This window comes from Physeter macrocephalus, chromosome 4, assembly GCF_002837175.3.
Source record: "Physeter macrocephalus isolate SW-GA chromosome 4, ASM283717v5, whole genome shotgun sequence".
NCBI lineage: Eukaryota > Metazoa > Chordata > Mammalia > Artiodactyla > Physeteridae > Physeter > Physeter macrocephalus.
Window position 1 is genome coordinate 9,650,226 of NC_041217.1, and position 9,354 is coordinate 9,659,579.

A 9,354-nucleotide genomic window follows, 5' to 3' on the forward strand; every position below is an offset into this window, starting at 1 on the left:
GAACTGTGTATTTCTTCTTCCTTGAACTACTATCAGGCAACTCTTACTGACTGAGTCATCACAGCGCCTTCATGTATAATTATATTATGTAAGGCACTAATATATTCCAGTACATCATTGATTTTTTTTTTTTTTTTTTTGAACCAGAGATTAATGTGATCTAACTCGCGGAGCACAGGCTCCGGACGCGCAGGCCCAGCGGCCATGGCCCACGGGCCCAGCCGCTCCGCGGCACGTGGGATCCTCCCAGACCGGGGCGCGAACCCGGTTCCCCTGCATCGGCAGGCGGACGCGCAACCACTGCGCCACCAGGGAAGCCCTACATCATTGATTTTTAATGACCTCAATAGGTCATGCAGTTCAACAACTGCATCTAGCAGGACCAAAGTTACTTTTTAAAAAATTATTTATTTATTTATTTATTTTTGGCTGCATTGAGCCTTCATTGCTGCGCGCGGGCTTTCTCCAGTTGTGGTGAGCGGGGGCTACTCTTCGTTGTGGTACATGGGTTTCTCATTGCAGTGGCTTCTCTTGCTGCAGCACGCGGGCCCTAGAGTGTGTGGGCTTCAGTAGTTGTGGCGCACGGGCTTAGTTGCTCCGCGGCATGTGGGATCTTCCCGCACCAGGGCTCGAACCTGTGTCCCCCGCACTGGCAGGCGGACTCCTAACCACTGCGCCATCAGGGAAGTCCCAGGACCAAAGTTACTCTTCAAGACTGTACATTATTTAATTTAAGGAACGCCATTTTTAACTATTTTCTAGTCCTCTTTGTACATACTTACCACACTGTTAAAAGCATTTATCTATCTGTTTCCTCAACACACTATGCCTGCCTCGAGTATAAACACACACACACTCAAACTTGTCTTGGTCATTTTCATATCTCTATTATTGAAGTATATTTGATTTACAATGTGTTAGTTTCAGGTGTACAACAAACTGATTCAGTTGTATATATATTTTTTTCAGATTCTTTTCCATTATAGGTTATTACAAGGTATTGAATATAGTTCCTGTGCTATACAGCAGGTCCTTATTATTTACCTATTTTATATCTGTTAACCCCAAATTCCTAATTTATCCCTCCCCCACCTTTCCCCTTTGGTAACCATAAGTTTGTTTTCTATGTCTGTGAGTCTGTTTCTCTTTTGTAAGTAAGTTCTTCTGTATCATTTTTTTAGATTACACATGTAAGTGATATCATATGGTATTAGTCTTTCTCTGTCTGACTTCACTCAGTATGACAATCTCTAGTCCATCCATGTTGCTGCATATGGCACTATTTCATTCTTTTTTATGGCTGAGTAATATTGCATTGTATATATATACACCACACCTTCTTTATCCTTTCATCTGTTGATGGGCATTTAGGTTGCTTCCATGTCTTGGCTATTGTAAGTAGTGCTGCTGTGAACACTAGAGTGCATGTATCATTTTGAATTAGAGCTTTCGTTTTTTTCCGGATATGTGTTTAGGACTAAAACTCTTTCTAAGCCTCATTTTGCTCATCTGTAAGATGAAATTAATACTGTATACATCACAAGATAGTAGTGGGGATTAAATGAATTCATGTGTATGATGATCTTTCACACATACATTTCCAGAGAATCTTACTGACAGTACAAATTTTCTTGTTACATTTATTCCAAAAAAGTCATTGAGCAACTCTTTCCTAAAAGGCAATAAATAAAGAATTGTCAGATATACAAAGCTGAAAGACATGGTTCCCGCCCTTGAATAGGGAAGGTAGCAATTATTTATTGTTGCAAAATAAACTATCCCTAAGGTGACCAGCATTCAGATTACCTGGGTCTGAGGGGGTTCCTGGGACAGGAAATGTTCAGTTTTAAAATGACAGTCTGAAGTAAACTGGATCAAGTAGGTGGCCATAACTCCATCCCAAATCTTAGGTGCTTAACGCAAAAATGGTTAATGGTTTCTTGAGAAGCTGGCTAACTCTTCTGCTGGTTTCCTCTGGGCTTATTTGCACAGCTATCTTCAACTGGAAGGGTGATGGGGCCTCTTCAACTACGTGGTCTCTGATCCAACCTTTTCACAGCATGGTGAGTGGTCCCAGTTGTAGGCCCTACACCCCAGTGCTCAAACAACGTATCAAGCCTTTGCTCCCCTCACATTTGCTCCTGTCCTGTTGGCCAAAGCAAGTGTCAAGGCCCAGCCCTACATTAGTGTGGGAAGAGCATATACAAGGACATGGAGAGCAGGAGGCACAGCTCCTTTGGAGTTGTTACTACAAAGATCTACACTTACCCAGCAAGTTAGTGTATTATGGTCTTCCTGTCAGGTGTGCAAGTAATAGATAGAGGTGGTGTAGAAAAACCAAAGTGGGAGGGAAAAGCAGTGGGCTGGAATTGAGAGCCCTGGGCCAGAGACTGAACTCTACAATACTTGCTTTGAATACCTTAGTTATCTAACTTCTAGGAGCTTCATTTTGTCATCAGTAAAATTACCCATGCCAACTTCACAAGGCCCTTATGTTATAAAAATGTAAGTTTAATGTATAAAAATGCAAAGTATTTTTCATTTAAAATTTTTTTAAAAATTTGTTTTATTGAAGTATAATTGATTTACAAAGTTGTATTAATTTTCTACAGTATATCAAAGTGATTCAGTTTTGCGTATATATACATTCTTTTTTCTTCTTTTCCATTATGGTTTATCACAGGATATTGAATATAGTTCCCTGTACTATACAGTAGAACTTTGTTTATCCCCATTTTCTGTATAACAGTTTGCATCTGCTAACCCCAAACTCCCACTCCATCCCTCCCCCACACGCCCTCCACCCCTTGGCAACCACAAGTCTGTTCTCTATGTCTTTGAGTCAAAATATTTTTTAAATTAACTAAATTGTCTTAGGATATGCCTCTTCCTACCACTGAAATCTTCTGATAAGGGTTAAAAATCCTGATAAACTAGCACTTTATAATAATTCTTTTTAGAAATTTTTAATGCAGTTACATTACTTGTTTTAGCTATGTTAAGTCTTCAAAACTAACTTGATTTTCCTTACTCTTCCAACTTCTCGGTTGTTTTTATTGATCAAAAAAGGATAATTTCCATTTTGGGGCATTTTGAGTTAAAATGGAAACCAGTGTTTATCCCAACTTGGAATAAAAACCATTATCAATACACGGAAATAACTATATCCTGGGATTTAAATATCATATCTTAATGCATCCTGACATCATGTTAAGCCTTAAATGCAGACGGTCCCTGACTTCTCATGATTTGACTTAGGGTTTTTTGACTTCATGATGGTGTGAAAGTGACATGCACTCAGTAGAAACCATACTTCAAATTTTGAATTTCCATCTTTCCCGGGCTAGTGATGTCACGGCTCCCTGTCAGCCCAGCGATCACAACCAGGAAGGTAAACAAGCCATACACTTACAGCCATTCTGCACCCATACAGCCTTTCTGGTTTTCACTTTCAGGACAGTATTCAATAAAAGACATGAGATAGTCAATACTTTATTATAAAATTGGCTTTTTGTTACATGATTTTGCCCAAGTGTGGACTGATGTAAGTGTTCTGAGCACGTTTAAGGTCGATGAGCCCAAGCTGTGACGGTTGGTAGGTTAGGTGTATTAAATACATTCTCAACCTGTGTTGGGTTTACTAGGCTGTAAGCCTCTGTAAGCTGAGGAAAGTCTATAATGTGATTTCCATGTTGTTCGCTCATGTTAAATTCCTCACATTTTGATTTCTCTTAAAAAAATAAACAACGATTTATTTTGATCTTAGTAGGCTGTATTCATTTAGTCATTTTCAGCTTATGCATGTGCCTTTTCCATATGACTAGGACAGAGTGTATCTGTATGAAATCCACTTCATAACGTTTAACGCTTTGTGTTATATAGGTGACTTTGGCAGTATTTTTTCTTTTTCATTTGAAGGAACCCGTTATGCAAAAATTTTTCTTATGTAAAAGTGTGAGCAAGAATCTGAGTTCTAAAGTTTGTCTAGGTTCAAATGTCAGCTCCACAACTTAATTGCTATGTGTCCTTGAACAAATTATTTACACTTTCTGTGCCTTTTCTATTAAGTGGTGATGATCATGGTATATATCTCATGGTATTGCTATGAATATTTAATGATTTAACAAGTGCTGAATGCTTAAAACAACATCTGGCACAAAGGAGTGTCTGAGTAAATGTATCCTCTGTAACTACTACCATTATTTATGTTTCATCCTAAAACAAACTCGATTTTTCCTTCACCACTTATTTAATTACATATCCATTCAACACATATTAATTACCTGCTCTGTGTCAAGCATTGCTCTAGTAAAGGGAATCAGGAGTGCCAGGGTGAAGTGACAGGAGTACATTGCAGTCTTCAAGGCAGTGCTCATTGAGTGGATGCTATTTATGTAGGGATTTGAGGAGATGCTGAAATAAACAGTAGTGACGCCTCGAAGAAGAATATTCCAGGTACAAGCACAGCCGGGCACCAGTCCTAACGCGGAAGCAGGTGGAGGTATGCCTGAGGTGTTCAAAGCACAAGGAGGCCAGTGGGACTGGAGTTGAATGACGGAGGGAGAGTAACAGGAGTAAAAGACAGAGAGATGTAACGGAGGCTGGATCACACGGAGACCCGTGCACCATTGTAAGGACTTGGCTTTTCTGCTGAGGAAAACGAGGAACCGTTCTACAATTTTGATTTAGTGTTTTAAGAGGCTACCCTGTTGAGTAAAGACGTAAAGAAAGAAACACAGAGACCAGACTCCACTGGTAATGATCTTGCCAAGGTTATCAAATGCAACCTTGCTCTTCTGCCCTAAGGGTACTTTTCGGTCCTTGCGTTCCCCAAATTTCCAGCAGTTGAGGTTACTGTGGATCACTTGTTCCTTTTTGTAAAGCTCTCATTTCCTGCCTGTTCGGATAGCGTGTCTCTTAATGTTCTTCATACCCCCCCACCCGCCTTTTTCTTTATCCCATTTATTAGCTGCACTTTTTGTTCCTATTAAATACTGGTGTTGCCCAGACCTCTCATTCTGTACGCTCTGTGCAGTGGCACAAAGGCTGATTAAGTGGTTAAGAGCAAAGACGCTGGAATTAAGTTGACCTGGTTCACCAGCTGGTGTGTGTGTTTGGGGTAGATAGTGAACCTCTAAGCTTCTACAGAATGAGAAAATAAAGTTACATACTTTATCTTGTTTTTATGCAGACCAAATCATATGTTGTTTTGAGGACTGAAGTAAATGTGCTTAACCGAGTGCATGGAACATAGTAAGTGCATATAAGTGAGATTATTTTACCACCTGGCAATGTAAGGCATTTCCAAAGCTTCAGTTTCTATCAAGAGGCTGATGGCTTCCAAGTGTATATCTTAAAGCCACATAGGTCACATATATTTCTGTAACATCAGACACCTTTATGCAGTTTCCTACTGAATATTTCCAATTTGATTGTTCATGACATCTTACACTCAGTATATGGAAAGTAGGGCTAATCTTTTTACTTCCCTCCTCCAATCTGCTCTCCGTCTTGTGTTCTCAAACACGGTACAATGGTGCTAACATCCGCTCAGGTGAAGACAGAATCTTGGACACCATCTTTGGTTTCTCTTCCTATCATCAGAGAAACATTATCAACTACCAATCTTCATCAATTCTAGCCCTTAAATATCTTTGGAACTTGTCCACATTTTGTCACCCGTTTATCCATTGCCCCAGTCCAGGACAGATAACCCTCTCTCAGCTGGGTTATTGAACACATTTCTAAGTTGCCTCCCTGTATCCAGAATTGCCCTTTCCAATTCCTTCTTCACCTGGAAGCCATTTCTCAAATGCAAATATCATCACATTACTCTTCTGCTTTAAATTTTAGTCCATAACCATAATTTAACCGTAGAACAAAGTAATATTCTGTAAAGTGGCAATCAGTTCTGTCCTTGAGTTAGTTCACATCTTCCTTTTTCACACCTTTCCAATATCCACTTTATGCCACACCGTCTAGCCATACTACACTTCTTTAAAATGTTAACCAGGACTTTCCTTCTGCCTAGAACCTTCTTCCATGACAATTCTTTGTATCCTGGACATTTTCTCCAATCGCTCCTCTGAGGACTATTTTGGGCACCTGCCACGCGTTCTGAAGTCTATACTTCTACCATTGTCAGTACCACACTAATTTAAATTTTTTCTTTATTCTCCCTGTGGACTTTAATCTTTATAAGGGTCAACCCATATCTGTCTTGTTCAGGTTTAAATTCCAGTACCTGACACCTTCTTGGAACAAACAAAAGGACAAATATTTGGTGTGGTTTCTAGGACTGTGCTGGTACTAGGCATGCCCTTAATTTAATGAAATTATCTCAGACTTTCTTATAAACCACGTTTATTTTTTTCCCTTGTTCTATAATACTGTCATTAAAATAACAATGCATGTCACATTTTGCATCCTTTGGGCTCAGAGTTAATTTTACAGAGCAGCAGATTTTATTTTTATATAAGGAAGAACTTTCTATTAATTATAGCAGTGGATGTAATCAGGACAGGGCAACCAGTTCTTTAGAACAGAAAAAGTTGAGTTTATTGAACTACTGGGAAAAGGGCTGGCATAGTATACATTAAGCTTCTTAACCTTATTTTTCCCTCCAAATTCCTCCTCAGTGTCATCAGTTATAGTTGTGCTACAGGTTATTCCTTCTCTCACCTTCTTTCTCTTCTTTATGAATTTATAACAGAGAATTTGCGGAACCTACTGGTTTATAGTGTCATTGTTTTCAAGGAAACACTACTAAAGAATGTAGCCAGACACTCTTTTGATGGTTGAACTAAATGAGTCATATGGTCTTTTCCAAAACTCTAATTCTGAGAGTCTATGGATCATGCCGTATGGAAATACGGGTTTGACCATTGACATTTATCAGAATGTTTCAGATTGTTTCATAACATTGAAGTGCTAAAAATCACTTTCAAAATTAAACCTTAAAATTAGAATTTTTTAAGTTTTACAGCCCAAACTCCTAGCCTCATCTTTCTCACATATCCCATGCATTCATTTATAGTGTGTTGATAGAATATCCATGTAGTTAGGCTGAACAAATGGCAGGGCAGAGACAAATACATATACCACAAAAGACTCAGAGAGAGAGAAAACTCATCTTGGTTTAGAATTAACATCTTTTTTCTCACTCAGTTCTTCAAATATTTAAGTGCCTATCGTATGCAAAGCTTTATGTTTCCTTCTCCTTTTGCAATACTTTTTGCTCCTGGTTAATTACATCACAGTATATTTAGTTGTAGCCAGCAAACCTAGAATATCCTAGGCGTCTCTTTCTCTCTGACCTTCTCCATCTAGTCAGACTCTAAGTAAAACACATGACTCTTCTTTTGTGTCTCTCCTCCATTTTCATTTACTTTATCCTTATTATTCATCTTGTCTCATTTGGACTATCAACTAGTTTCCTAACTGGTTTCCTCATCCCCAGGCTGTTTCAAGAATTAGGTATAACCCTTCCCTCTCCTTAAAAATCCCTGTTGGTGTCTCCCTGACTCCATAAGAAAGTGCATCCTCTTTAACATGGCTTATAGACCATAAAATACGGTCCCAAACTGATTCTAGTCTAATCTTTCCAGTCACATTCTTTGCCATTCCCTATGCTCACTATTCTTCATCCAAGCATCAATGAGGTTCCAAACCTTTCCATTTCAGATATTTTTTCATTGCCTGGAACAGTATTCCCAACTTTTTGATGAAAAATTATCAATACTCAACTTAGATTTTACCATCTCTGTGAAGTCATCTGTAATGGTTAATATTATGTGTTGACTTGGCTGGAATACGGGTGCCCAGACACCTGGCTAAACATTATTTCTAGGTATGTCTGTGAGGATGTTTCTGGATGAGACCAGCAGGTGAATTAGTGGACTTGGTAAAGCCAATGGTCATCCCCAGTGTGGGTGGGCATCCTACAATCCATGCAGGGCCTGAATAGAACAAAAGATGGAAGAAGGGAGAATTCACCCCTGTTTCTTTCTGCCTGAGTATGCCGAGAGATCAGTCTTCTCTTGGTCTTGGAATGAGACATACACCGTCTGCTCCCCTGGTCCTCAGGCCTTTGGTCTGGGACTGAACTACACCATTGGTTTTCTGGGGTCTCTAGCTTGCAGGTGGTATATTGTGGGACTTCTCAGCCTCCATAGTTGTGTGACCTGATTCCTCATATAAATATCTATATTTATCATCGATATCTATCTATATCTCCTACTGGTTCTTTTTGTCTGGAGAACCCTTTCTATTATATCATTCCTGATTTCTGTGAGGACTTAATTGTTAAAGGACCTGTGTTTCATAGCAATTTATCCAATATAGTACATTCATTAAGTACTTAGATTCTGAAGTTAAATTACTTCGGCTTCCTCACCAGCTCTAGCCCTTAACTGTTGTGATAACTTGTTAAACACCCAGCATTTCTATTTACATACGTGCAAATTGGGGATCATACTAACATCTAAGATTTTTATGTGGGAATAAATGAAATAATTCAGTAGAAGTTTGAAATAGTAGACTTTCACTGCAACTGGTAGAGTGTAATTGTACTGGCTTTATTGTAATTTGTCTCTCTTGTTCTACTTTTGCCCATTACATTTTGAATATCTTGATTTCTGAAACTGTATTCCTCTTCTTTCAATCTCCCTTGTTGAGCAAAGGCTCTGTAACATAGTAGGCATTCAAATATTTATTGAAAGTGTAATAAAATGAGAAATATATGCACCATAATTGAGATATTGAAAAGTGCTATTGGATGTCAAACGAAGGCCAGTGGGTCATGGAAATGTTCACAAGGAGGTAACATTTGATGGAGGAATTAAACAATACAACCAAGGCAGGAAAATCCAAGCAAAGAGATCACCATAATCAATGACAAAGCTGGGAAAGAAGTAGTCCAATTATCATGACATGTAAAGTATAATTACAAAATAAATATGCATTATAAAGACCTTGAGTAGTAGATGTAAGTTTATTTTTAATACATTGACGGATTTTGAGCAGGAAGTAGACGTGATTCTAAAGGTGTTTATGAATTAAAATTAACTTGATAATTAACTTAAATTGGAAGACCTTGGAAGAAGTGATTCCAGGATGGCTTGAAGTGTTGAACTTGGAGGATTTGAAGAATTATTATAGTTAATATTCTATTCAGGAAGGCCAGGGATGTATTGATTCTGGAATGAGATAAGTTGAATTTTGGACTTGTTCTTTTTGAAATATTAGGGTGAATGTCTTAGTTCAGGCTGCTATAACTAAAATACCATAGACTAGGTGGCTTAAGCAACAGACATTTATTTCTTACAGTTAAGGAGGCTGGAAGTCCAAGATCAG